The sequence below is a fragment of the Melanerpes formicivorus genome, unplaced genomic scaffold, assembly GCF_026170545.1.
Source record: "Melanerpes formicivorus ecotype bairdi unplaced genomic scaffold, bMelFor1.0.p_v2 SCAF_258, whole genome shotgun sequence".
Taxonomy (NCBI): Eukaryota; Metazoa; Chordata; class Aves; order Piciformes; family Picidae; genus Melanerpes; species Melanerpes formicivorus.
In genome coordinates, this window is record NW_027142610.1 from 1 (window position 1) to 27,821 (window position 27,821).

The following is a 27,821-nucleotide window of genomic DNA, read 5'->3' on the forward strand; positions in this document are numbered from 1 at the left end:
AGAAAGAAAGAAAGGAAGGAAGGAAGGAAGGAAAGGAAGGAAGGAAGGAAGAGGGAAGGAAGGAAGGAAGGAAGGAAGGAAGGAAGGAAGGAAGGAAGGAAGGAAGGGGAAGGAAGGAAGGAAGGAAGGAAGAAGGAAAGAAAGAAAGAAAGAAAAGAAAGAAAGAAAGAAAGAAAGAAAGAAAGAAAGAAGAAAGAAAGAAAGAAGAAGAAAGAAAGAAAGAAAGAAAGAAAGAAAGAAGAAAGAAAGAAAGAAAGAAAGAAAGAAAGAAAAGAAAGAAAGAAAGAAGATGATCAGCTGTCTCAGCAACATTAGAGTCAGAGAGGACTCCCAATGAAACCAGATACTCGTCTGCAGAGAAGTGAGTGCCGTGCATCCATCAAGAAGGCATGTGTCACAGCTAGTTGAAGAGAAATGGCTTCCAGAAAGTTAAGCTTCATCTGAAACCTCAGCTCATCTATTAATAAGGGAGAATGAAAATAAGGCAAGAAAATAAACTAGAAATGCAAGCAGTAGTCACCTGAGGCTGCACATGGATTAACTTCACTAAAGCTCATAACATGTCTCTACAAGGGGAAAAATTCAAAGAAATACTTTATTGCATTAGATAATGGTAAAAATAAGCTACTGTGGTTTACACACCCATGTGTAACAATTTCAAGACTCAGACAATTATTTGGGACCTAATTCTCATTTTACTCCACTTCTGTGTTGTTGTAACTGCATTTATATTGGGGTAAGTTTCAATGGAGTAATTGCACACATCCATCAATTTAAACAGACAGAAATGCTCCAAGCTTTTGTCTAAGCTCTGAAAATATACTGGGCTTGTCTGAAGAACCAAGAGTTCTAAATTTTATCTTGCACTGTGCAAATATCATCTATATTGTTACAAAGCAATGCCAGTAAAGGATCCTGGGAGCAAGAAATAATAAGCAACACAGTTTTCAATAGATGCTGGCCTGAGAGGTCTCAGAGATGGGGAAATTCACACAAGTGGGTTTTTGCTCTCTCTGCTCTGTTGCTAACACTATGCCTCATATCTATTCTGCACAGCAGACCAGCTTCACTTTCACTCCAGGACCCCATCTGCAGACATAACCAGTCACTGCCATGTCGGCAGCCATCCCTCGGAGTCAGGAAGAGACAACACAAACCTTCCCCTGGCACATCCCAGCTGAGACCTGCTGTTATCACCACTTGTCGAGCACCACAGCAGCGAGAGGCACAAACCTCCCTTCCAGTCTCACACGCTCTTTCTCTTCATGTTTACTAAAGTCTCGTCAGTGTTTTGAGCTGGAACTTGGAGGTCTCCTTTGCTGCCACCTAAGTGGATCCTATAATGTGCCGACGACTGCATCCACCTCATGAAGTCTCAAAGCGAGCGCAGAGGGCAGAGGTGCAAAGAGGTACTCAATGCTGATGCGCTGAGTTCCCTCTTATGCCGATCAAATGGGCCAGCAATGAGCGGCAAAGATGGAAACATCAACCCTCTTTAATCTTTTAACCGCAGAGAAGTTTTATTGTGTCTGTGTTTCCATAATGTTTCTGAACAATATTATGACCTGGAAGTGAAATGGAATTAAGTTGAATCTAATTTAAAGTGCTTTAAAAACAGGTAATTGGCAAAGCATGACTAACAAAATTATGTGCCTGCAGGACAGGGTGATTTTATTTCTATCTCAGTGGGGAAACAGACTTCCATGTAGTACTGTGCCTCTTTCCTCCTCTTGCAGGCAAGAGAACAAGAGAAGTAATAGCATCAGGCAAATGTCATTCTTCCTTTGCCTTGGAACAGGCTCTGCTTCCTAGGCAAGTGAAATTGGTACCACTCTGCAACAGTCAGACAGCAATTAATCTGCACTCCCTCTACAACTAGATCCAATGGGACTTCCATCTGTCCACCCTAAAATGCACGGCAGGCTGGGATGTGCAGAAAAATAAGCCATTGTCACTATTCCTTCTCATGCAGACAGTATTGCTGCAAAGCCTTGTGCAACAACGAGGCTGAACGGGCTGTTGAAGCCCAGCCCAGCCCTTCTCTGTCCTGTGAAAGGATGACTTTATCAGCGGGACTATGCCAAAGGGCTTGGCACCCTCTCCCTTTTGGTTGCATAATGCAGCTGTTCAGAAACTGATGCAAGGACATAAGCTGAGCCCAAAGGCAGGAAAGTGCCCAGAGCTATGATTGGCATAGACAGCACATGTCCTGTGTACAAACTCTTCCACCTGAAACAAGAAGAAACCGGATTAAAACACCTCTACACAAAGACAGATAAAAACCTCACCAACATTCTACATCCTTCCTGTGGACGTCCAAGATCTGAAAGTAAAGCTAAAAAAAACTTATTGTACATCCAGAAGAGGGATTCAGCATGGCAATCTCATTTCCAAGGACAGATGAATGTCCCTGTAGGGTTAGCCATGGGAAAGCTCAGCATTTCTCTGAAGTCAGCAACCTAGGCCGCACTCTGCAGCTGATGAGGTCCAAGCAGCAGCACTGTGGAGTGACCCATACCACAGGGACCACTACTCTGAGGGTTGAGTGAGTCACTGTTCTAGAGGTGACCTTCTCTTATTTGCCACTGACTAGTGCAGATCAGGTATCTGATTTACCATAGCTCAGACTATGGGAGATGGATCCTTCCCCTTTCACTTGAATCTTAGGTTAGTTTTTGATCAGATACACACTTTCGTTCTCAATTTGATAGCTGAAATGGCTTGTTAGTGGAATTTGTTGCAGGGCCTTTTATTTTATTAGCAGTTCTTATAAATGGGATGAATTAATTGTATTGCAAGAACTTACACTGCATGTCACAAATTTTAACTTTATGTTTCCAGCAGAGCAAACATTCTGAATTTCCCAGGCGGACAGCTGTCTTCTCACTCACAGGCCTACCCATGTAGTCCACCTGGCCCTGTCAGCAGGTGTGACATGCCCCCTGTTAAGAACACCCCAAAGCAGCAGAATTTTTCTGTTAACACAATACAATAACTCCATTTCTAATTATCTTGTACTGGTGTGCTCTAATTGAATTTTTAACTTCTTTTATAGTAATCAATCCTGCAAACAGCTGAGCTATGCACTTAAAGAACCTGCAAGATGAACTTACAAAAGTTTTCTACATTTGTCTGTTTTGTTTATTAAAAGAGTGTATAGTGACATGTGTCCTTTGAACCAGCTCTTGTCGATTAAAGTTGTTTACTAATAAAGTTTTGATTGATTCATAGTACAGACAGAAATGTGTAACTGGGCTATAGAAGCAAACTTAACTTATACCTCAGGCTGATCATTTGTGTTCTTTACTTCATCTCTAATACACTGCAGCATATGTTACAAAAAACCTGTTTTACACATATGATCCTACAAAAGAACGTTATTAATATTTTATTAATAACTAGAAGGCTCATTACACAGTCCCAGATTTTGTAAATTCATCTGTATAAAATAAGGTAGTCAGGTTAGCACATCTGTGTTGATAGGCTTGCTTGCAGGAAAGATTTTTGACAGTAAAAGAACTTACTGCAGCATGGGTTTTATCAGCACGATACTCTTGAGAAATAAAATGGACCTTAAGAATGCTGAATTGTAACCTAGAAGTCAAAGCCAGGCTGAAAAAAGAGTGCCAAGCAAGAAGTTTTGTAAAGAAAATCCAATTGAAAGAAAAAGCTTTTAGTGAGACCTCACAATGAAGGCAAAGACCTACATACATCAGCCAAGAGAGGACTTGTTCCTTTGTCCAATAAAAAGAGGGAATGCTACAAAATCAACTGAAGTAAGTGCACTAGCTTGATGAATAATTAACATGTAGTTAATTAAGAGGGAAAAGTTATGCCAGTGTATTCTACTGTGAGGTTTTTATCTACTGCTATATATCTGGTGAGACCCCACCTGGAGTACTGCATCCAGTTCTGGAGCCCCTATTACAGGAAGGATCTGGACGTGCTGGAGCATGGATCTGGATGTGTCCAGAGAAGGGCCATGAGGATGATCAGAGGGTTGGAGCACCTCTCCTATGGAGACAGACTGAGAGTGGTGGGGCTACACAGTCTGGAGAGGAGAAGGCTCCAAGGATACTTTATTATGGCCTTCCAGTAACATAAGGGGGCTACAAGAAAGATGGGGAGGGACTTTTTAGGGTGTCAGGTAATGATAGGACTAGGGGGAATGGAACAAAAATACAAATAGGTAGATTGAGATTGGGTATTAGGAAGAAGTTCTTCACCATGAGGGTGGTGAGACACTGGAACAGGGTGTCCAAGGAGGTGGTAGAAGCCCCATCCCTGGAGGTTTTTAAGGCCAGGCTGGATGTGTCTCTGAGCAACATGATCTAGTGTATGGTGTCCCTGCTCATGGCAGAGGGGTTGGAACTAGATGATCCTTAAGGTCCCTTCCAACCATAACAATTCTATGACTCTATGTTTTAACAATTCAATGTGTGCAAAATAAGTTATTTTGCAGGAGAAAGGTACTAGTTGAAAACATCAGCTGTGCTTAAATAAAATACTCATTATATGTTATCATTTTGTGACTAGAGACAACTTGGAGTTGCAGAAAGCGTACTGCAAAAACTCTGTATCCTCCTGCACGGAATTACATAAAAGCATGCAGAATCCAATTGAAATTCAATTAAAAATGAGATAAAGCAGAAGCATAGACCTCGCTTATATATGGGACTTCCTCCAGCTTCATCCTTTGCATTGTCAAAACTCAAACAGACGGAGCAGAAGGAGTGCATTCAGTTCTGAAACTGAAGCCAGAACAACAAGCAGAAGATCCAGGCAATCTGCTGTGTTCCTCACAAGGAGAATTTACAAATAGTAGGAATGTTTTTAATTGTCCGTCTCTCACAAAAAAGAAAGGAAAATAGCTTAATGGCAACACAAACTTTTGAAGTCAGACACTTCTAGGAGCATTGTGTTAATATTTGGTGTACAACCAACAGGTGTAAAATTTCAAGCACCAAAACCTAACATACTGCAAAATCAGAAAGGAAGGGGAAAAAAAGAAGAAGAAAAAAGAAAATCAAACTGAGAGAAATATTGGGGCAGATCTGTTTCTTTAAGTGGCCATAAATCCATTGAGTGATCTGGTATGAACTGTTTACTTAGGAGTTACTGAAGTGGAGTGTGTCAGCCCTTCTTGTTCACCCTTTTTCCCAAGGTAGACCCTATCACACACGTGCTTGTGGCCTGTGAAATTATTGTCCACGTGATGTGTGTTGTTTATAGACCTGTGAATTACAACTCATATGCAGGTTTTAGTTCATTTATTTCAACAGGCAACAGTGAACCTCATTGTCTTTTTAAATAGGTGGCCTAGGCTCTGAAACTTTATAAAGTGGATGTCTAAAATCTGATTCAGTAGTCTACAGTGCCTACAATGTCCTCTCCCTCCTGCTAGCGATCAGTGAGGTTTCCCTTCTCCTCACTAGGTATTGCCCATTTATCCCTATGAAACATTGTCTTCAGAGATGGGGTGGGATGAGATGGGATAGGATAGGATAGGATAGGATAGGATAGGATAGGATAGGATAGGATAGGATAGGATAAGTTTCCACCATTTGCAAATATACTGGACTTTGTCACTATGCTCAGAACAATCATCCATGTAGTAAGCAGGCTCCAAGGTGCTCCACAGCCTCAGAAATAGCAGGTACTCACTGAATTTTGATACTACTGTGGCACTTACCAAGGAAAAGGGAGAGAAACCTTCCCCCAAACCCTATTCTGAACATTTATTTCATCACAGCTATGTTCACATACAACTTGTGTGATTCACTTATGTGCCGTCGCACGCGGCAAAGCATATGCAGCTAGTGCACACGCGACCTTTTGTGCCTAAGCAAATGCATATTGAAAAGGAAGCAACTATAAAACCTATATATTTAAATGCGAATATTATAATATCATCTTCGTAATTATAATTCCCCTTGCTAGTTTCCAAGATGCTCTGGGAGGATCAAAACACAGCTGCTTCCCTACTGAGAATTTTCACACTTATCCCAGCCCCAGGTTTGTTTCTGTCCGGGCCAACAGACGGCTCGGAGCTGCTGGTCCCTGGGCATGGCAGAGCTATGACTGTTGACTGTTACTTCTGAAAGAAGGCTAAAAACTGACAGGCTGTTTGAATACAACTAAGGAGGAAAAAGGAAAAGGACTTTGCTCAATCCAAATGATGGTCTTGCAGATCTTGACTGTTTTCCTTTAAGCCAGCTCCAACCAGCAATTTTTTGACTCATTTCTACAAGAACATCAGCATTTGAAACACCAGTGTGGGCTTCAGGAGAAAATGGATTTTCACCATATGAAATGTATGCATAATTTCCAGATAGGAAATGGCACGTTACTTTATTCACATACATTCACATTCATTTATTCACATGAAAAATAGTTCATATTCTCAGCTATGATTGACATAAGGTACGAAGAGGATTTCTTCTGCAAAAAAAAGCAAACAAATTACAAGAAGTAGGAAGCAATAAGGTTGTTTATTAACACTCTTCTATCTTCACCCTCCTGCTCACCCCATCACCCATGAAACAGCATTCCAAATCCTTGACACAAAATGATAATATACAATGTCAACCATACGTTCTCTGCCATCCCCATCTGAACCTCCGGCACTGCAAATGTAGTCATCTTCTTTCCACAGTGGGGAACAGCAAACATTCATACTTGTGCATTACCTTTATTTGGCACTCAAACCCCTGTGAAATAGAAATTTTGCCATTTAACACAATACCAGCCCAACAAAATACAGCCTTTCGAAGGATAAAGAAAAGCCTGCTGTGTCTGAACAGATTCAAGACACTTTACTAGCATTCTCTCAAGGCTTCTCTGTGAATTGCATGATTATTCAGGTGATGGAGGTTAACTACCCTAAGCAACGGGAGGAAACCAAACTATGATATTACGTGCACAAATATGCATAGATTGAAGGGGGTTAGTTCATTTCCTGGAAGATTATTGGCAATGCCTAGAGTAACGCCTAGTTTGTTAATTTTAGTCTTTATTACAAGCATCTCTAGGAAACAGCAAAGTTCCCAGAGATATTCCTTGAGCAGAAAAGAAGCTACAGTCATGGAATACATGGAATACATTTCTTGCTGCAAATTATTTACCCGAGGCAAAAATGTTTATCAACCTTTCTAATTTGTTGGCATAGTAGAAGCTCCTGGAATACAGTGAGCTCAACAATTAAGTGGCCGCACTGTTTGATGTTTAAAAATCCCCTTTGCAAGAGCAGCACTGAATGTAAAGGTATTTTCCCACTGTTTGCATTAAGAGACATCGCACCCGTTTCATTTGTGCAAGTTTTTCCCCCATAGTTTGGGCCAGAGATCAGGAATAAGTTTAATGAAACATTTAGCCAAAGTAAAATGCAATTCCATGTTACAAAGATCCCAAAGATTATAAAGTACTGCAGGCAACTTCGAAGACTGTTGGACAGCTATGCTGGACTCAGAAGGTATCCTATCAGACTCAGAAGGTGCCCTATCACAACAGGGCATGGGGAGGAGGAGTGACATCTGATTCTCCACGGTTGAGTAAAAGTGGAGCAATTGTAATTAATCTTAAGCGACTCGTGATGCAGTATCACTATAGCACAGGATAGATGACAGGGAGGTGTTCCCAGGAGAGAGATGTGAGTAATTTAGAACCTCATGGAGGATGCTCAGAGACATAAGAGAGAAGTCTGACTTAGCAAATGTCATGGTGCATATAGAATGACTAAAGGTAAGCCAACATCTTGCCTGCCGGTGACACTGAGGACAGGATTCCCCCATGTCTGTTTATTAGCAATAGACACAAAGTACTTCCCCTGATCCATCAGTTAGGGAAATGCCTACTCTACCAGCATTATCTCCTTTCTCTTTGTTTCATAGATTTTAAAATAAACACATCAAATTTGCAAATAACTCTTCCTGTGTTTCCAGAGCTTTTAAGAAAGCCTACAAGGATATGTGCCAGCTGAGTCATTTCTGAAGATTGTTAAGACCCAGACGACCTGTGTAGTACGTCCTCAAGGATTAAACTTCCCAAAGACATGTAGAGAATAAAGATGGGATGGAGAGAGAAAGAGCAGGGCCAGGGAAGCCTATGGACTCCTGATCTGCGTGCAACAGGCAGTCTGTACACAGATGGCCCAAAGGGAAGGCCATCAAGAAGCACTCTGTGAGCAACATCAGTGCAGATGGAGCAGGCAGTGCAGGCTCAGTACCATGTGGAAGGAACCTGAGATTGAAATGGCAACTAGGGGGTATTGTCCTGCACTGCAAGAAGCTGGGATTAGGTCCTGGTTCTGGCAGGGGTTTGGTGATTCATTTCCCCAGAAGATTTTAATTTATTATGAACAGAAACATTTTTACAGTTAGGTAGATGGTTGGTAGAACACTAATTAAAGTTGGCCAGAAGCCAGACCATTATGGTCTGTGATTTTTTTTCTGCTTTTGTTATCTGAGGAACATCAGACTGGTTCAATACTCTCACTGGGAGCACTGACATACACAGCAGGTGCTCAGCAAGGTGCCGCCGTTTGCAACAGGGCTCTTCCCCATGAGTCCAAAATGGATCGTGGAAAGACTGAGTAGCATGGGGAATTGCTGAGAAGCTTGCCCTATCCCCTTTTGGAAGAAATGCTGTTGTTTAAAGTAATCATAGGTGTGCTGGCTGTTTAACTGCCTGCATGAGAGAGACTAGATCCTGCCTTTGAACAGCTTTGAAAGTAAAATGATATGATATGATATGATATGATATGATATGATATGATATGATATGATATGATATGACATGATATGATATGGAGACTGAATGGGCTTAGGAAGGAAGGACAAGGAGAAATCAACAACTTGTTCTTTAATTCATGATAAATATATATATGTATGCATTTGTACGTGTGTGTGTGTGTATATATGTAAATGCTCTATACATAATGTATACAGAGTTGTATTATTTAGGTGTTTAACTTTCACTTCCTTTCCCAGAAGCTGTTTGTGTGTTTGTAAGTGTGGTATTCCAACCCTTACTGGTAGCAGGGCCACATTAAATGTGAAGTGTCTTTTCTAGCTCAGAGAACAGCATTCCTGCTTCTGAAGTCAGTGCCCTGAAATTCAAGGCCTGCCCATGGTGATCTCTCACCCAGAAGCTTTAGGTTACCGATGCTGCCTCTCATGGCGCTAGTGGCAGCTGTCACAATCAGCCAGAGAAGTACCTGTATGGCAGCAACATCAGAAGTGATTCAACTCCAATCATCAAAACCAATTAAAACAAATAACTAAGCATACAGAGGAATGCACTCAGCCTAAGATGCTCTAGTTAGACCAAAGCATCTGTGCACCCAGCTGTTTGGTGTACAAAGCAGATGTGACAAGATGTTTGGATCTGGTGTTGTTTATGTATGGAGAGATTTGGGCTGGCTGGATTCACAGGCTATAACAAATGTCCTCATTTATCCTTGCTCGTTCCTAGTCTATAGCCTGTTCCAGGGGACAGACATGCGGCATCCGGAGAATGTGACCTAGAATCAGGGGCACATTTCAGAGTATTTGCTGACAGGTCTCTATAAAATCCAGCTCATTGAATAAAAGCTCTTTGAGAAGCTTCTAATTCTTAAAAATTATTTTTTTTTTTACTTTTACTGAGAGCATGGTCAATGATATGGAGTACAACAAAATAGTTTGTGGAGTCCTTATTTCTTTTTTATATGGCAATGTGTTTTGACTCATGGGATTTTATAGCGTGGATCTCCTAATATTTGGGTTTTCGAAGGCTTCTTTAGAAGACAAATGCTTTGTGAGAATCTCATTCTGCCCTCTCACCCCTAGAATTTCTCTCTCTTCTGGTTGCAGAGAGAAAAGCCTGACAACAAACCCCATATTAAGTCTCAAACACCAGACGGCAAACAGAAATACACAACATTTTTATTTTTCTTTTTTAAATCTCCTGGTTTTTAACACTTAGAGTTGGCAATATTGCAACTGGAATTTGGTTTGAATGAAGACTGAGGGCTGAATGCCAACTTACTCTCTCGCTCTCTCTAAAGAAAATCAATGCCTGGAAATGCCTGGAAACGAAGGGCCTGATTATCAGCTTCTTTCCAGGCAGTTCATGCTGCCTTACCATGTCTGTAAGCCTAGATCCAAGTATTCATGCATATTCCAAACTAGGTCCAAATCAGAATAGTACAAATAATCTCTTTCTTCAGAATATGCTAACCTTAGGTCCCAAATGCTTTCATTTCTGTCATATGTGAATTTTGGATCTATATTAAGGAAGGCATTTCTACTTAAAGACCTATCTCTCAAACTCTGCAATGGAGTATGTAGAACAATCTGAGAATGTCTATTTAAAAACATGGTTTTCCCCTGTTGTGTCTCCTGCAAGAGCTGCCACAAGTAATATGATGCAGCAACTGCAAAAGCACTGATTATTCCCTCTGAGTAAAATGGCTTCTGAATTTGCTTGCCTGGACTACAGCACTGCCTACACCCACCAAATACTGGAATTCAATACAAAACCACGAGCTGGTTCCACTACTTAGAAAATACTCCAGGAATGTATCTAATACTCCAGTGAATGTACCTATGAAAAATTTCCAGTCTGTTACTGCGTCTACCAATAGCTTTGCCTCCTCATTTTGAATCAAAGTAGGTTAATTTGTTGAGTTCTTTTTAGTTAATAAGAAATCACTTTGGGGGGGGGGGGAGCACCCACCTAAAATCTTAAATCCTCTGCACTCTAAATCCTCTGTGTATCCAGATACACCAGAGCACCAAGGGTGAATTGTGTGTGTGCACACGTTCCTGTACTGACAGCAACTTTCCTTACACTGCTCAGAAAGCACAGGCTTACAACTTAGAAAATGTAGTTAGCACACATCTGCTTTCAGGTCTGTGGCTCTGTTTCAGGGCTCTGGGCCTCAGTGTGCTCTGATTACACATAACAAATGTTTTGGCCAGTACTAACTCCTGTAGACACCATTTCATACTAAGAGTTAACATGAAATGTTCTTTTTACCACAGAGGATGTTGTTGACAAAGTGATAAGCTTGGTCAGTCACATGAAATGGAACTGGTGCTACAGCTTTTAAGTGTCCGTCTCCTGACATCTTACTCATTAAGCCACAATATACTCATATATAGAGTTAGAGAATTCAAGAATTAATGGGAAAGGTGGTAAAACATCTACTCTGAAGGCTCAATTTTGATTGCAGTAATCCATAAGCATCATCCTGGTACTCCTCTCTATAATGAGTAACAGCAATGTCTGGGACTGATCATCATGCCTCGGAAAGGTTCTTCATTTCAGCAACAGGTAATGAATTCCAATTTGTCCTGATCTGGTGTATTTTTTAGTGTAACCCCCTCCCTGCACTCCTGCAGCACACTCTCACATGCAAGAAATACAGGAGGAGGGACAGGAGCTGGCCACCAGTGTTCTCAGAGCTGTCTCACTCATTGCCTTTCACTGGCAAGCACGAGCTTTCTGCAGCAGAATAGTATTACCTCAGCTGCAAGTTCCTTGTGTCACTGAAATACTTTCCATCAAAGGGAAACCTCTGTAAAGCAGCAGAGCACAGGGGCCAGCTGTCAGCTTAGGGTTCTATAATACTTAACCCTTTTCCTACCCTCTACAGTAGTTCTTCAGATAAAAAAGGTTCTCTTTGCTTTTGATGTCTCCTTCTGTTGCAGTCTAATGCAAATATTTGATACTGTAGAAAATCAGATATATTTGCAGCAGGCTGCAAAGGCTTGCTTACCAGACTCTCTTGTCTTTTAGTAACCTGTGTGCTGTTCACGGCCACGAAGTAAGACTAGCGCTACTGTAAATTACAAAGTTTGCTTCCATTTGGTGCATTGCATGAGGCAGAGGGATGTAAGGGTGTTACCAAAACTTTCTGACCTCCACAGACTCCACCACACCCACCCTTTCCCTTGTGGATAACTGACAGGAAAAGACCCATTCATATATAGGTAAGCATACAAAGTCTTTGCATCCACCACAAAAACTTGCCTGGACACTGCAGTAAAAATGTTGGAGAAAGTGCCTTTGTAGAAGATGGCTAAAAATCATGCCAGTGCATCTGAAACAGTTTCTGCTGCTTGTACCTTGTGACAGCAAAGATAAATGGCTCTGCTAACGAGCCCTGGTTTTGCTGTGCTTGTTCCTTATCGGTAGAAAGTAAGTGACAGGTTTACCTTGAAAATGCAGACACGTACAGCAACCGGCTGCCTGCCCCTGATGAGCCACATGCATATCACATGCTTGTGGCATGACAAAGGGAAGACCTCTCCTGCCTCGAAAATGATGTGCATAGATGTCTTTTCTTGTACAAGTTTAGCTGTCACATGGCAGTGGATATCAGAGACACCACCACACACGGGACAGAATGTTTACAGTTACGTTCCTATCAGGCACAGGACATACCAAAAAAAATTAATTAAATTAAACTGTAATTCCTCAGCTTGATCAGTAACAGCAGCAGTTAGCCTTGCTAACTGCAGGTTAGCCTTGCTGCTATGCCCTGCCAGTATGAATTGTTCTCAGAGCAAGAGTCACACAGACATGGCACACTGTGCTGGCCTAGGATGACCCTTAGGTCCTGAATGCATTTTATTCTCTGAAGGCAAATCTAAGGCCTAGCAGGAACTGAGGGAGACTGGAAAACTCACATTTTTTACAAGATAATTTATAATAAAAGGTTACAGGTTTTGGGTTGGGTTTTTTTTTTCAGACACACTTCTCTTTCCCTAGGTTTTCATTTCAGTTTGTAGTTTCTAAACCATAAAAAATAAGCATTAGCTAGTGGCAGAAACATCATTTCCCATGGAAAGAATCCCACCTAGGGTAACATCTTCAGGATGACATGCTCTTAAAAAAAAAGTGTCTAAAGACAGGTAAGTAGATTCATTCATGTTTAGTCACCTAAGCAAATAAGCATTAAACATGTGCAGTTCTCACTAACTCTCTCAACACCTGCCCATGACTTACTGGGGGCTTCACTGCTCCGTTTTGCAAGCACATATGTGTAAATGGCAGCTTTGATTTTAAAATCCAGACCTCCTTTTATAGACAACCAGAAGGGGTTTGTTTCTTGTTTCTTTGTTTTCTTTTCTTTTTCCTTTTTCTTTTTTTTTTTTTCTTTTTAAGAAAATGAGAACATTCGCTGTAGAGGAGAAAGAAACAACACTGGAAAAATTAGTAACAGGAAAATGTAAAAGCCTTGATTCTGCTGTCATCAGCATACAATCTTGACTCGTGTGAAGCTTATTCTGTCTCTCTTGTGTTGAAATCAGTCTGAAAAGGGAATTAGTGTTAGGAGTAGGAAGTACAGAATGAGATTTAAAAAAAAAAAAAAATCCTGTAAGCTTTCCAAAACATTTTAAACTTAAACAAAATCCACTTCTAGGAGGCTCCACTTTAGCTTTCTTCCTAAACTTAGCTTCCTGCTGAAACTTTCCAGTTGAGCATGCTGACGGCTAAGCATTAAAGGATTGCTCCCTAATTTCACTCCTTTCTAGGAATACATTCTTTGGTGCAAATAAAGATGTTGCTATGTGTAGAGAGAATAACCTATTCCCTACAAAAGCATGTGGGTATCTCAAAACCCTGGGCATGTGATGATGACAACCACAAATGAATCAGGCGTCCTGAGTCAGCATGCTGAACGAAGTGTTTCTAACCTCTGTAAAGGGCAATTCCCTTAGGTCAAGTTGAGGTCACTAGAGCAATGCAGGGAAACCCATCCAGAAAACACCGTGTATGAGCCCCCACTTACAGACTTGATTTATGGCTGCAACACAGTATTTTCCAGCGTTTACAGGGGACTCTTACACTGAAGATCTGAATTAATTATCTGAAAAGAACATCTGTTGCATTCAAGTTCCAAAGCACGCACCTATTAGCAAGAAGAATCAAAAAAGCACAGATTATTAACACATTGTCTATTTTAACTACCTGGTAGCAGTACTGGAATCACAATAATTTCCTGATGCTTGGGTTCCTTATCACACAACAAGAACTCATGGCACCAGCATAATTAACATACCTCTGAAACATCTTCATGTTTAACAAATGCAGTGGGGCTATGAACACGGCTTTGCAGCTAGACCAGGAGACAAAAGATGCCAGCCATTAAAAAGCAGGTTTGCCAAATCCACTGCTGAGCTGCTTTTTCTTTACTTATCTGTGTATCTGCTGTTGTACAAAAGAGCTTTCAAGAACTGGCCAGAAGAAGCATTCTCATTCTTTCTTCCTGAAAAAAAAAAAAAAAATAGAGAAAAGAAAAGAAAAGAAAAGAAAAAAAAAAAGGCAGACCTGGCACAGGGACAGTAAATAAAAATAACAAGCATATGATGCCCAAGATGCATGTGAACATTAAGTGACGTTGGCAGCCCCCGCAAATAGAACTCCAGTTAAAAATAGCCTTTGTCTAAATGTGGAAAGTGAGTAAATATAGTAGCAGTTTCAGCTTACTATAGAGGCTTACAGGCTCCAAGTAACAGAGCTTATTATAGAGCATGTGCGTCAGCAAAGGGGAGAAAAGAAAGACGACGCATTCTGGAATTAGTATCTGCAAAGAGACATAAATTAACTTTTCTCCTCATTATTTTTCTTGTTGTTTGAAAAACGGACAAAGGAAGGAGCACTCGTGAATTGTTACAGTGCTAAAGAGAGAAAGAGCTGGGACTGAGGAGAAGGCTGAAACTAGCACCAAAGAGCACCACAGGGAGCTTTCTGCACAAAGGCTGGTCGCGCAGAAAATGAGACATTCAGAGAGATGACAGGACAGGTTTTGATCTCAGTCTCTCTGAGACAAATAAGGAGTACAGTAACCTGGCTGGAGGGAGCTCTCCTGGATTTGCATGCACCCATTTGAGTGAACATAAGACAATGAGCCACTTTTTGTGACATCAGTGCTTTCCTCTGCCTCCATTCACTCCCTACTTTCAAGGAAATCTCATGTGTTTCTGGTGGTTGCAGAACTTGCTTCACTGAATCTTGACCTCAGTTTTCACCTCATAAACAATTTTCAGTGTGGTTCAGGCTGGGAAAGCCCACAAACAAAACCTGCAGGGTATCTTACACCCAGGGAAGAGTACCTGCTGTGGAAGGCATTAAGTAACATCCTCAGGACATTATCTCCAAGCATAACACTGCTGGCACAGCATTGTTCAATAATTCAACATTCTCTTTAGCTAAAGTGTCAAAAAGGAGATGAGCAGTCCCTGGTTTGTGTCTTTAGTCCTCTCAAATCAGAGGTGAGTGTGGGTGAGATCCCTATTCCTTTCAATGTTCAATTCAATTAAAGGAAAACTTCCCAAAACTCCACATCTTCCCCTTATTCACACACGACAAGGACACTTTCCATAGGGGTCACTGTGGGTTTGTTTCTGTACAGAGTTCCTTATCTTCTCACTTGATGTTGACAAGAACAAGGTGAAAATGCGTAATAGAAAAATAAATGTTGGGGAGTGTCAGATGAGATGCAGCACAATATGAAAGCTGTGGCCAGCTAAGAGTTCTCAGGAAAGTTGCCTTATTCAAACAGCACAGTAAATAAATGCTATAAATTCCTAAGTAGAGCTTAAATTAGCTTTTGGCATAGTGCATCACTGTAACAAGTCAATTTTGCAGCTCCAAGGAATAGCCTTATATGGTTCACTTAAGTAATCATGCTAAATGAATGTTTAAGTGAGAATCATCTGCTAAATGCAAGAACCATATATAACTTCTTACACAACTGCACAACACAGCAGTGCTGGTTGTGGTCCAAAACTGCTAATTCCAACCAACACCTGACTCAGAAAAGGTGCTACCTGTAAAATAATATCATGACTGCTTAGAATTAATGATTTAGCATTTATTCTGGTCTGTCTTCCTCACAGCTATGCAAAGGGGAACATTCTTCTTTTTGGTTTTTTTTCCTGATTTCTGATTTTCACTATGACAAACAATAGTTTTGGCAATCTCCTTTACTTTCATTGTTGCACTAAGAAAAAATATGAAAGGAAGGAAAAGAGAAAACTGATATGCCAAAAGCTTCATTACTTATCTCAAAAGAAATTCAACCTCCTTTTATTCTAGGGCATCATTGTTCTAGTATTTGTGCTGTTTCTCTGGCATTCTAGTCTTACAGCCATCAGGGGCTGCACAAAATGTATTCAGGAAAGGCAACTACAACATAAGCTGTGTAAGCTTAATACTGATTGCTTCTCACTCCTTAACTCTCTTGCATCCTCCACCACCTATAAATATGGCAAGTTAAACTGTTAGGAATAACTGAAAAAGTTCAGACAGACATGCCTGTGTCTATTAGTCACCATTCATGCATTGTACCAAAATAATCTGCAATAGATGCAGTCTTCTTTCTTGCTAGAGAGTGCTGTTGAGTTCTTGCATCCACAATAAATCACTTTGGAAGACTGCCCTTAAAGAGTTGCCATGGTGATTATTTTGGTATCACAAAGTGTAAGAAGCTAAAGTACTTACTAGCCGTATCCAAAACCTTGTCTTTTGAGGAGGGGGGGGAAAGGAAATCAGCAGATGGCATTTGTCAGAAATTCAACATTCTGATTATTACCAGAGTTGTATTTTTGGAGGAATTCTGAGTTTTTGAGATTTTTCTGGCCAGAAAAGGGAGAATGAATGGGGAGAGGGGGAAAGGAATAGAATTTAAAATAAAATAAAACAAATTAAATCAGTATATGTGAAATTCCTTTAGCTTGCACTATTAATGCAGTCTAAGAATCGTTCTCAAAACAGTAGATGTCAAGTACTGAAAAATCTTTGAAACAGACACCTTCCAGACTATTTACTAAATACTTAACATACTCTATTGTGAACAAGGGGAAATTATCTCCTTGTGAAAGCATAACAGACACTTCCAAATGATTAATTATTGCTCCCTTTTCCACCTTTCTTAAGATGGAATCACAATGAGAATGTGAGCAATATCCCAAAGAAATCCAGATATTAATCTTTCTGCTCTGCATGGTACAAGAGCAGGAACAGGGTTTTTCAAACTAGGCTGTATATTTGGTGTGACTGTAACCCAAAAGGTGAATTTAGGTTGATTCAGTGAAATTAGTGCACCATTTCACTTCAGTACAGGAAAACAAAACATGAAAAAAAGATAAGACCCCCATCAGTTTAGCTGCTCAAATGCTTATCAGTCTAGCAAGTCTTTATGGACTTTACATACATGTAAATGTTAAAATATGTCATCAAATAGGGACAGGTATGTGTGCTAGCATGCACTAAGAAGTTACATTAGTATCTGTAGAGCATCAAGGAGCAATGGGTGTTCATAAACAATACTGTGCAGATACCAGCTTGTGTCCTAGAAACAGCATAACTCCATTAAGTGCGGGCTATGTGGCACAGGCAGGATGCCATGCTGACAGGGCTATATTGCTTCTCAGATTTGGAGCTATCTCAGGTATTGCTGCAGAAGGCTGCCTTGCGTGATTTAGGGTTGCTGCAATGTATCATGCAGCTTTCTTCATTCACAAGCCTCTTCTTTTGCTCCTGATAGCCAGCAACTTTCCGCTGAGGCAATAGCAGCTTCAACTTCTTCAGATACAAAGAATCCAGAGTTTTGGTGGAAAACAGCTTTGTTTACTTTAAACTTTATTTACTTAAAACTGTAAAACTGGCCCCTTTCTGGTGAAAGGTGCCAGATGAGCAGCTCCAGGAACTGAAACTCTTTATTTACTCCGGAGCTCATTTGCAGCCTATTGGAGTCAATGACAAGCCTCTAATTGACCAGTTTTCTGGCTCCTGGGTCAGGCCTTCACAGGACCGGTAGCAGCTGTGCAAACTCTTTCACACTCCCTCCTGAATGCACCTCTGAGGGAGAGCTCAGGTCCAAGCACCGAGAGGCCTGAAATGCCACTCAGGAGCTGCAGCTGCTGAATGGCAGTGGGTGTTCGTGCAGCTGACGGTTAGCTTTTTTTTTCCCCAAAGAGGCAGCATTGGGAGCTGGGACACTGGAATTTTTTGCTGCTTCTGACACCTCTGGTGTGTGTTTCCCCAAATCTGTTGTGTCAGGCACAGGAAGACCCATATAGTGCCAGCAAGATGAACAGAACAGGCAGCACCTCATCTCACCTTTGGGTGAGCCACATTCAGGTGCTGCTCAGGATAGTTAGTCAAGTGCTCTCCTTTGTGATTATCCTTGTTTCCCAAATACTTTTCCATATCTGTACATAGGGTTGGGGCTTTGGTGGTGTTTTATTTTGTTTGTTTGATTTTTCACTTCCAAAAACTGGAATCTGACCTGTGTGTAAAAAACCAAAAGGCAGAAAAAAGGAGGACAGGAGTATGGCAAATTCTCACCCCTACCTGCAGTAAAGGCACTTTGCAGGTAGGAGGGAGTGGTTTGCTGAAAAACTTTCAAGAATTCTTTCACAGGACATGCTCTATTGAGGAAAACAAACAAAAACCAACCAAAAAACCCAAACCAAAACACAAACAAACACACAAACAAAACCACAATAAAACAGATAAAAACAAAAGACCACCAAACAACATTTCCAAAATCATAACCAAAACCAACCTTGCTAGCTTCAATTTCCATTTCAGTTTTGGCTGTGGATGTTGCTTACCTGGACTTCAGTAAAGCATTAGATAAAGCATCCTCCTGGAGGAACTGGCTGCTCATGTCTTGGATTGGTGAATGCTTCCCTGGATAAAAAACTGGCTGGATGGCTGAGGCCAAAGAGTGGTGTTGAATGGAGCCAGAAGAGGTGTTCCTCAGGGCTCAGTATGGGGGCCAAGTCTCTTTAATTTCTTTGTCAATGATCTGAACAAGGGGATTTAGTTTACCCTCAGCAACTTTGCAGATGACACTAAACTGGGTGGGAGTGTTGATCTGTTTGAGAGTAGGAAGGCTCTGCAGAGGGACCTGGGCAGGCTGGATCAATGGGCCAAAGCCAGTTGTATAAGATTCAACAAGTCCAAGTGCTGCACTTGGGTCACAACAACCCCATGCTATCCTACAGACTTGAGGAAGAGTAGCTGGAAAGTTGCCCAGCAGAAAAGGACCTGGGTGCGTTGGTTGACAGCCATCTGAACATGACCGAGAAATGTGCTCGGGTGGTCAAGAGGGCCAAGAGCATTGTGGCCCGTATCAGAAACAGTGCAACAAGCAGGACCAGGGAAGAGATTGTAACCCTGTGATCAGCACTGCTGAGGCCACACCTCCAGATTTGGTAGAGTTAGATAATGGTTGGACTCCATGATCTAAAGGTCTTTTCCAACCAAAATTCTATGATTCTATTTATGTGTGGGTGGTAGAAGATTTCAGAAATTATTTCTGGTCACATTTGACCAAGTAAGTTTAGATTCAGCACCATACACCTGTGAACTGTACAGGCTTTTTTAGCATCTCCTCACCCTGAAGAAAGACCCAAGAGTCCTCAGCAAAACTCATAACAACTCTTCACAGTGAAAGGATGGAAAACGTTAGGATCGATGATCAAAAAGGACAGACCCAACAAGTATTGCCGTGCAGTGGGAAACTCAAAAGTGTAGCCGAGGATTGTACTATAAGAATAAATCTGAAGAATCTAACTGCACAGTTAGAAATTTTGTAAAGTAGGCAAAAATGTAGTCCTGAGAGGAACATTGAAATTATTTTAGTCCATTTCTTCTCTAATGGGCGGAGAAATCAAAAAGAAGTAACACGTGCCGGTAATTTATTTTTACGGTTCAAAACTTTAGTTCAGCTCCACATCACCTGTAAAGACAATAGCTGAGCACTGTGCACATAGTTAAGTTTCCTGCTGTAATAAGTATGCTATGTCTTAAAGTTCAATTTCACCATAACTCTCAAAATGCATACTGGCATGTAAACAATACCTCTCTGCTTCCTGGGTTATTACCACCAAGGTTTCCCTGAGGAAAATGTTTAATAATTGACTTACAGAAAATGTTAGAATTAATACTACAATATTAACCAGGGCACTCTTTGAATGGAAAGTCTGAAACTGTGCGCTAGAAGGTCTAGCAAGGGATATATGCACAGCTCAAAAAATTTGCAGCTCCATAGTAGAATGCACCACAGACATCTTACATTTAAGTCAGGGTGTCAGTGTAAACAGCTTGAAGCCCTGGTTCAAAGTCACCTGAAATCATAGGAAATACTCTGTCGCCTTGGCTGGGAGGACATGACAAAATCTGCTTCTAGAGGACTCACACCTCTTATCCTTCGTCTGGCTTGAAGTACCATTGAACAAGGTTTGACAAGAGGCTGGAGAGGATGGAACCATGGGGAGCAAGCTGGTGAGCAAAAGGCCAGGCTAGATAGTAACAGTGTTTCCTGGTTTGATCTCTTTTGTTTATTGTATCTATAACTTACTTGGCCTGATGAAAGAAAATCTGCATCTGCTGATTGTCTTCTAAGCACCTCTCCTCTCAGAAACCTGGTTCTTACAACCCTTTTTGATCACATATTGCTAAATTATCAGTGTGTTCATTTTTATCTGTCAGTCTTATTTCCTTATTTCTCGATGTAATGAGTCTTCTAATTACTGCGACATCAATTCCTTAAGGAACTTCAAATAATTACATCTGTGTATTTCAATGACATCCTGAAGAGTTTAGGGGAGGTTTACTTCAGGCCTAATAGCATCAGGTGCCTCCTGATACACACACTTTCTGCCAAGATCTCCCCTCTTCCCTGCTTGCCAAAACATCTAGAAACAAATATATGTCAGTCCTAATTAAAACAATCACCCAATTACTGGATCTGACTCAGGGATTGTCATTGTAATTTAAGAACTGCTTTTCCTGCACAGTTGTACAAAGCATCTCGTTTTATTTGTGATCTTTATGTTTGAGTAAACCCACTTCTCGTTTTCTCCTTGTTTTCATTTTCATTGTCAAATCATACTCTTGCTTTTGCTGTAGTTATGTATACTTAAAGGAGCAATAGAACTCATAATGAGACAGAGAAGTTTGCTTTATTTTTATTTTATTACAGGATTGGTATAATCTCTGTTGTATTTTCTCACTCTCAATGCGAAAGCAGAACTGTAGCTTGCCTTTTGCTGAGACAAAGTCGTAGTAGTAGGTGGGAGTACCTGTATAGAAGCAGTAACACGCTGGTTTCTAAGTAAGAGCAGGTCTTGAAACACAGTGCCTTCCCATACCAGTGTCAGCTGAGACACCCAGAACACAGGATGCTGTCCCCTGTGCTATCATTTTGCATTAGTAGAGAACCAATGCAGTAACACAGTAGACACGCAGGCTCCAACTCCCAAAACAAGGATTCATGAATCATCCAAACAACACATAGGGGATTCAGCCTTCCTAGCTTCTCACATGCATACCTGTGCCAGACGCCTAAACTATAAAGCAAATCACGTATTTCTAGGGAAGATTCATCTCATCCTAATGATGCCTAACTATACCACAGAAACCCCCTTCTCCCTCTTCCTAGACTATAAAGTCAAGAAAAAAAGCTTACATGTTTTAAGGTCCATTTTACCTCTGTTAAGGGCATTTGGGAAAAAGCTTGTTAGAAAGGACCCCTGGAAGAAGAAAGAAGGGAAAAAGGTCAGTGGTGCGAACATAACCTAACTTCACAGTCAGAAGACTACACTTACTGTAATCTTGGGCCCTTCTTACTTGTAGATGGATGTGGGTGGAGACTTTTCAAAACATTAATGCTTCCTGGCATATGTTCCAAATAAATGAGTGGAATGAAAAAGCATGGAAAAAAATATTTCATACTGGGATTATTAATCTTTGTGGTATTCAGCCATTTTTTAGCAACAAACATTCCCCCAAGGAATTATTTCAATCAGAACTTGCTTCTAGGTCCTCGAGTCCTTTCAGGCATATTTGTGTTACACATGGTGCATGAAATATATTTTGGGGCATAACCACAGGGCAGTCTGGACAGACCTTGGGGATAGTTTTGTACATAAACTGTGAGCAAATAAATTGCATTTAAAATCATTTGCTTAGAATTCCAGGGCTCTTGAGGAAGTCAGTGCTTGAGATCAGCATGAAATGTCTCCCAGCTGAGCACTGCTACATACCAACAAACAGCATGGTACCCTCAGCAGCAAGACACAGTGCTGTGTGTCCCATGCAGAAATGTTATCAGGTGAATGATGTCTGGTTTTAATTGCATTAAAATATGTGATTACAAAAGTTAGAGAGCAGCTTAATGACTGGAAGATGAGTTGTTTTCGTTCATACTTCAGAGATGGCAGTTAACTTTATTTGACATAGGAATCAATAGTGTATTTTTCTTCTTTAAAGCATGTCAGTAGCTTGAGTTGACTGCTTCATTCTGCAGAGACTATACAAAAGACTGTGCTGAAGATAAGGAGGGGTTTTATAAATAGATTGAGACTACATGTTTGGATAGTAAGCTGTAAATTGCATTTTCAGTGGTCACTTACCAGAAAGTTAACATGACTCTGTGGCTATTCAGCACATTTTGGGGTAATCCTGCATAGTCAGATCACAGTGGATGATACAGGGAATGAGTCTTGCAAGACCCTCAAGCCTCACATCTTTTCTTGCCTTTGAGAACAAAAACCTATGCAAACAAGGGAGATTAGTGTTGCTTGCCAACATCTCTGCTTCTGTTCCACTTCTGTGGAACAGACTTTGGAGTTGCAATAATTTTATTAGCAATGCAATATAAGTATTACATGTCATAACTATATTATATGTAGGTACAGGGAAACAGCAGCCTGTGGAAGATCAAATGTAGCCATGTGGAAGAATTGCTCTAAGCCTAACCTTTCTTTTACTGCTGCCAGGCTTGGTTCCTGCATGAGCTTTCCACAGCCAGATCAAAGAAACCAAGCATGAGCATTTTTCTTCTTAGAGCAACATCTTGCCAAATCTTTGACACACAGCCAGAATGGTGTTTGTATTCAGAAGCTCATAATGATTACAGTCTGTAGAGATTGCAAATGAGCCCTTCATCTCACCTAACTTGCAGATATTTTTACACTGTAGACACATACATCACAGTCATCTAGGCTTTCTTTTTAGCTGGTGGCAAGAAATGGGCATTGCTATTGCACCATTTCTTTGGAATGAGATGAATTATGAGCTAAAATGCTGGGAGAGCCCAAAAGAAATCTCACTGTAGTTGTCCAAGTCCAGGCAGGATTGGCTGGAGACAGAGAACAAACATGTAGAATATATTCTCCTCTCTTTGACCAACAAGTATCATGTCTAACTGCAGGCAGTTAACAAAAAAAAAACCCTGAGTTCAGAATCTACCATCCTTCAGAAGCCATTAAAGACTGATAGCTTCAAAGACCAAGACAGTATGATGGACACAATTTTCCCTGGCAATTTCTCTCAATCACACCCTACCCTTCAGCTCAGATTTGTAGACCAGCATACAGAAGCCTCCCAGCATGTAAAATATGATGCTGTTAACTGCTGCTACACCTTCTGCTGTGTGCTCCTTCACTAAGCCCAGAGATGCTGAGCCAAACTGCATCTGCTCTTGCAAGCTGCCCAGCTCTCTGCACCTCACACAACTACCTTTGTGTACTGGGCATCTCACCACTCACCCAGCATGTGATAAAGGCAGAACAGCACTCCATCTCAGCACCAAACAGAAGAGAACCAGATTCCATTCCCTGCATAATTGCTATTGTTTTATCCATTTGGTAACTGATTTTCATTGTGTATGCCAAGTTTCAGAGGCCAGTTAAACATTTGGCAACACGAAACAATTAGCAGATTTTAATTTACGTAGCAGTAGTCTTTTGGCAATCACACTGACTTACAGGAGAACACTCCTTTGGAGTTTATTGATATTGCATATATTTCAGACATTTCCTAAAATAAATACTGATCAATTGCTAGAAAAAAAAAATATCATTATCAAGAATATTCAGTCATTGCTTCCTAGAATCTATTTCCTGCACCCACAAAATCTCTACCAGACTGCTAGCAATACTAACACCTATTTACCTATTTTACTTCACTATGCCTGTCCTGGAATTAAATGAAAATAAAATAAAAGGGTAAAAAAGTGAAGTAAGGCCTTTGGAAAATATCAGCTTTTGTAATGTCTTTGTTGTTTGGTTTTTTCATACTGTGGGGAGATACGGATTGTTGTTCAGCTGTCCTTTTGATATCAGCTCATGCCTTGGTCTCCTCTAAGAATAACAAAGACATCTATTTTGATTTTAATGTCAGCTGGGCCAATAGGAGATAAAATAATAAAGTAAAAGTTAATATGTTAAATTCTGCTTCTCATTCCATTTACAGAGCTGATAGGTTACAAATCCTGGCTCCTTTGTGGAAAACGCTGACAGAAAAAGAGAATGAAGGAAGAAATGCAATGCAGCTTTATAAGTACCCTTCTCTGGTTCTCTTGAAATTAGCTACCTAGAATCTAATTTAAAATATAGCAAACATAGTAAAAATGTAACTTTGATCATAATTATCAGTCACTAGGTCTGGGCTATGTAGTACATGCAGCCTGCCAAAGATTATTTTGAAGATGAAGTCACTAGCACTTTTCTAGCAGGTCTAATCCCTCATATTAGAGAAGGTGGAGGGGCCTTGTTGTTTTTCTGAGGAACATTTTTTATTAGAAGCAGCTCACAATGGAAGTGAAAGCAGGCTATCTTGCTTTCACTGCATTTTTCTTCATTTTCTTTGTTTTCTTTAAAATTAAAACTCCAGTAAACTTAATTTTGAAATGAGACAAAGCATTCCTCTAAAGAAAAATCAAAAGCTTTGAACTGAACTGTCATTTCTTTTTGAAAGAAAACAATGTAATGAATTTCACACAGATGTTTCAATTAAGTTTAACGGGTATTTCTTAAAGGAGACACGTTCTTCTTTGGAACTACTCTGTTCAAAACATGCTTTGCATTCCCTAATAGCATTTCTCTTCTTGGTACAGAAAGGGATCTCTGCCCCAATCCTTGCCATTGTCTGTGGCAAGAAGCTATGCATCTTAGCCTTCTCCACTCCTAAATACAAGGTAGTCCTTGAGGGTGGCTGACAAATTGTATCCCATTTTTTTTGTGTGCATTTGTTCAAAACTTGGGCATAAAATATCTTGTACACCTTGTGCAAGCAGTGAACAGGAGGCGACTGGTTCCAGTTGCTGCCCACTGGGGCTGAGTGGTTTTGGTGATTTTTCATAGTGCAGGAATGGGAGGTTGAGCAGGGAGGGAAAGTATCCAGTGAAGTAAGCAGGTGGTAAGTTTAAAGACAGGAGAAGAAATCACTCTTTCACACATCAGTTATTATCAAATGGATTGCCATCAAATATTGGGGAGGCAGGAAGAGTAAAAACAATTCAGAGGGAGATTAAAACAAGTTCACTGGCTGCCCGTACAGCTATCATATGCTAAAGCATGGAGACGCTATCTGGCTCAAGAAACCTCCACATTCCTGGTTTCCCAGCAAACCACTGAGAAGTATCTCTCTGTAATTGCCTTGTTCTGTTTCTCTTTCTCAAGACATCTGCTGCAGGCCACTGTCAGAAAATGCGTGCTGGGCTGGCTGGACTTTCCGTCTGAGGCAGTGCAGCAGTTCTTATGGCATGCACTAAGGGGACGAGACTATCTCGCCCTGCACACCAGCCACTGAAGCTGACAAGATGCAGAGAGGAGTGCAAACTGCGCCCTAATTAATAGTGATGCAAGAGCAGCTCTGGAGGCACTGTGCCTCCCTAAGACATGAAAACTCCCAAAACTGGCACAGGAGTGATAGGAGCTCTACACAATCCCTAGAGCATAGCTTGTTGCTTGATGCCATAGTTTAGTACTAAGTATGCAAGTGCATTTGCAACATCGCTGGTGGCAGAAATTGCACTTCTAAGCTGTCTGGTGGATTTATATGCTTAAAGGATTATGAATTACGGCAAACCAGTACCGTTTGCAATGTTTTGCTTTCTGTCCTACAGATCCAATTACTTGAAGGCATATTTGATTGTATGTGTAGTTAGAATAGAGGTTTGCTCTGGTTATTTTACATTTTCATTACAGTAAGTTAATACAGAAGCAGACCTCAATGTAACAAACTCTTACTAAACTTCATCAGTATTACTTAACAGAGTAAAGCTAAGTATAGGTAAAGAATTAAGCAGAGATCTTGAAAACAAGGCATCTCTAAGGACAAAAACACAAAGAAACAAATCTGGAAGGATGTAAACCACACCTAATCTTGCTTGAATGGCAACAATTGTTTGTGCCTGGGCCACTCACACACAACTGGATTTGAACAAACAATTTCTGAGATAGGAAGCAGAATCTATTGCATATAATACTATCCAAGCAAATATGAAAAGACTGCCAGCTTTGCAGTTCACCTGATCTCACCGGGACTTCAAAAGCAGTGAGATGCGCTTGCACAAAGCTGTTCATGTGGGTACTGACCCAGGAAGTGCATGTGGCCCATACCTTGCCATAAAGATAAGAGATGAATGTGCCCACAATGAGAGCCAGGCCACAGAGAGAGACCAGAGATCTGGGAGAATGCACAGAGATCTCTGTTCCAGCTGCATTCCTGAGAGACCAAAACTTCAAATATTGTCTCAGGGATCAATTGTCCTGTATCAGTACCAGCCCTGTGTGGAGCTTTGTGTCACAAAATCCCAGCAAGGAGGGGCTCCTGCTCTTTTCTAAATTTTGGTACCTTTTGGAGGGCAATTTTGTACAGCTGGCAAAAGGGGGAAATTTCTCCAACTGTGAACAAGCAGAGCCATAAAGAGGCATTTTTGGCAGATTTACGCCCTTCCTTGTGTATTCCCAGGCAATACTACTAATTTTCTGTCCAGCTGCTTAGACTAGCTGTACCTCTTTCCCGCAGAAGCCTCTGCCCAGCAGGTTATGGTTTGAATTGCTTCAACTTGACAGCTGTTCAGAGTACACATCTTTCTTCACCAGCCATTCATACAGCTCTGCAAACAACTACAGCATAAATAAGTAAAGGGTGGTTATAGAGAAGATACTTTTTGGCAATGCATAGTAACAGGGCAAAAGGCAATAGACACCATTTTCAACAAAGGAAATATCAACTAGATCTAAGAAAAAAATCTGCATGAGGAGAGCAGTCAAACACTGTATCAGGTAGACCAGAGAAGACACAGAACCTTGATTCTTAGAGGTATTAAAATACCCACCAGACAAGGCCCTAAACAACTTGCTGTACTTTTGAGATGGCCCTCCTCTGAGTTGGTTGTTGAGCTAGAGACCTCCAAATGGTTCCCATTTCCCTAAATAACTCTGTAATGCTAGTAAACCTGTATCAAGTAAACACAACTTTTTAACTAATTACAGAATGAGACATTTTGTTATTAAAGAAAAAAAATAATTAATGGAACAAGTTGATGTCCTTTAAATAGCACAAGAAAAGACCATGCAATTAGAATGAATGAGGAGAAAGTATCATGTTGATGCACAGCTGAAATTACAAAGCATAGCAGTATTCTTCCGAGAGTCCGGAGTAAGGCTGGGCTTGTAGTTATTTAGCCACAGAAGTATAATATAGGTGTGCACATGTGAATGTGGATAGAAACCACAATGTACACAAGGCAAGGGGTTTGGTTGCTTTTGTGAAAACAGACATTCTTTTCCATGTGTTCCCACTCCAAACCCAATATTAATTTGCATCCAGAAATCTGGTCATTATGTAGACAAAGCGCTTTAAATACAGTCTGTCGAGATTCATACTTTAAGAATGTAAGAACAGATAAAACAGTAAAGCACCAAACTATAAGTTCAGCTGCCATTTGTTCTAGTTCTAGAAACATTCAACATAATTCACCCCAGTGCAAGAAAGATTTTGACAAACTGCAGCAAGTTCAG

At 40.7% G+C, this 27,821-nt stretch overlaps 2 long non-coding RNA genes across 5 annotated transcripts in view; both read right to left on the reverse strand.

Annotated features, from left to right (window-relative positions):
- Window positions 1-6,510: 6,510 nt before the first annotated feature.
- On the reverse strand, window positions 6,511-14,236 carry LOC137458549 (uncharacterized). 2 transcript variants are annotated; one of them, XR_010991817.1, is made up of 4 exons: window positions 14,051-14,236; window positions 13,781-13,900; window positions 12,994-13,168; window positions 6,511-6,710 (listed from the first exon to the last, which is right to left on the reverse strand). It is a non-coding gene; the product is annotated as an uncharacterized lncRNA (long non-coding RNA). The 2 variants fall into 2 exon arrangements; XR_010991816.1 differs by having other exon boundaries at window positions 12,994-13,900.
- Window positions 14,237-20,973: 6,737 nt separating this feature from the next.
- LOC137458548 (uncharacterized) overlaps window positions 20,974-27,821 on the reverse strand; it is a 52,250-nt gene continuing 45,402 nt past the window's right edge. For 2 of the 3 annotated variants that reach the window (XR_010991815.1, XR_010991813.1), the window contains 3 exons: window positions 26,811-26,924; window positions 22,422-22,561; window positions 20,974-21,539 (listed from right to left, as the gene is read on the reverse strand). This is a non-coding gene — a long non-coding RNA (uncharacterized lncRNA). The remainder of the gene's footprint in view (window positions 21,540-22,421; window positions 22,562-26,810; window positions 26,925-27,821) is intronic. The other variant, XR_010991814.1, reaches the window with a different exon arrangement.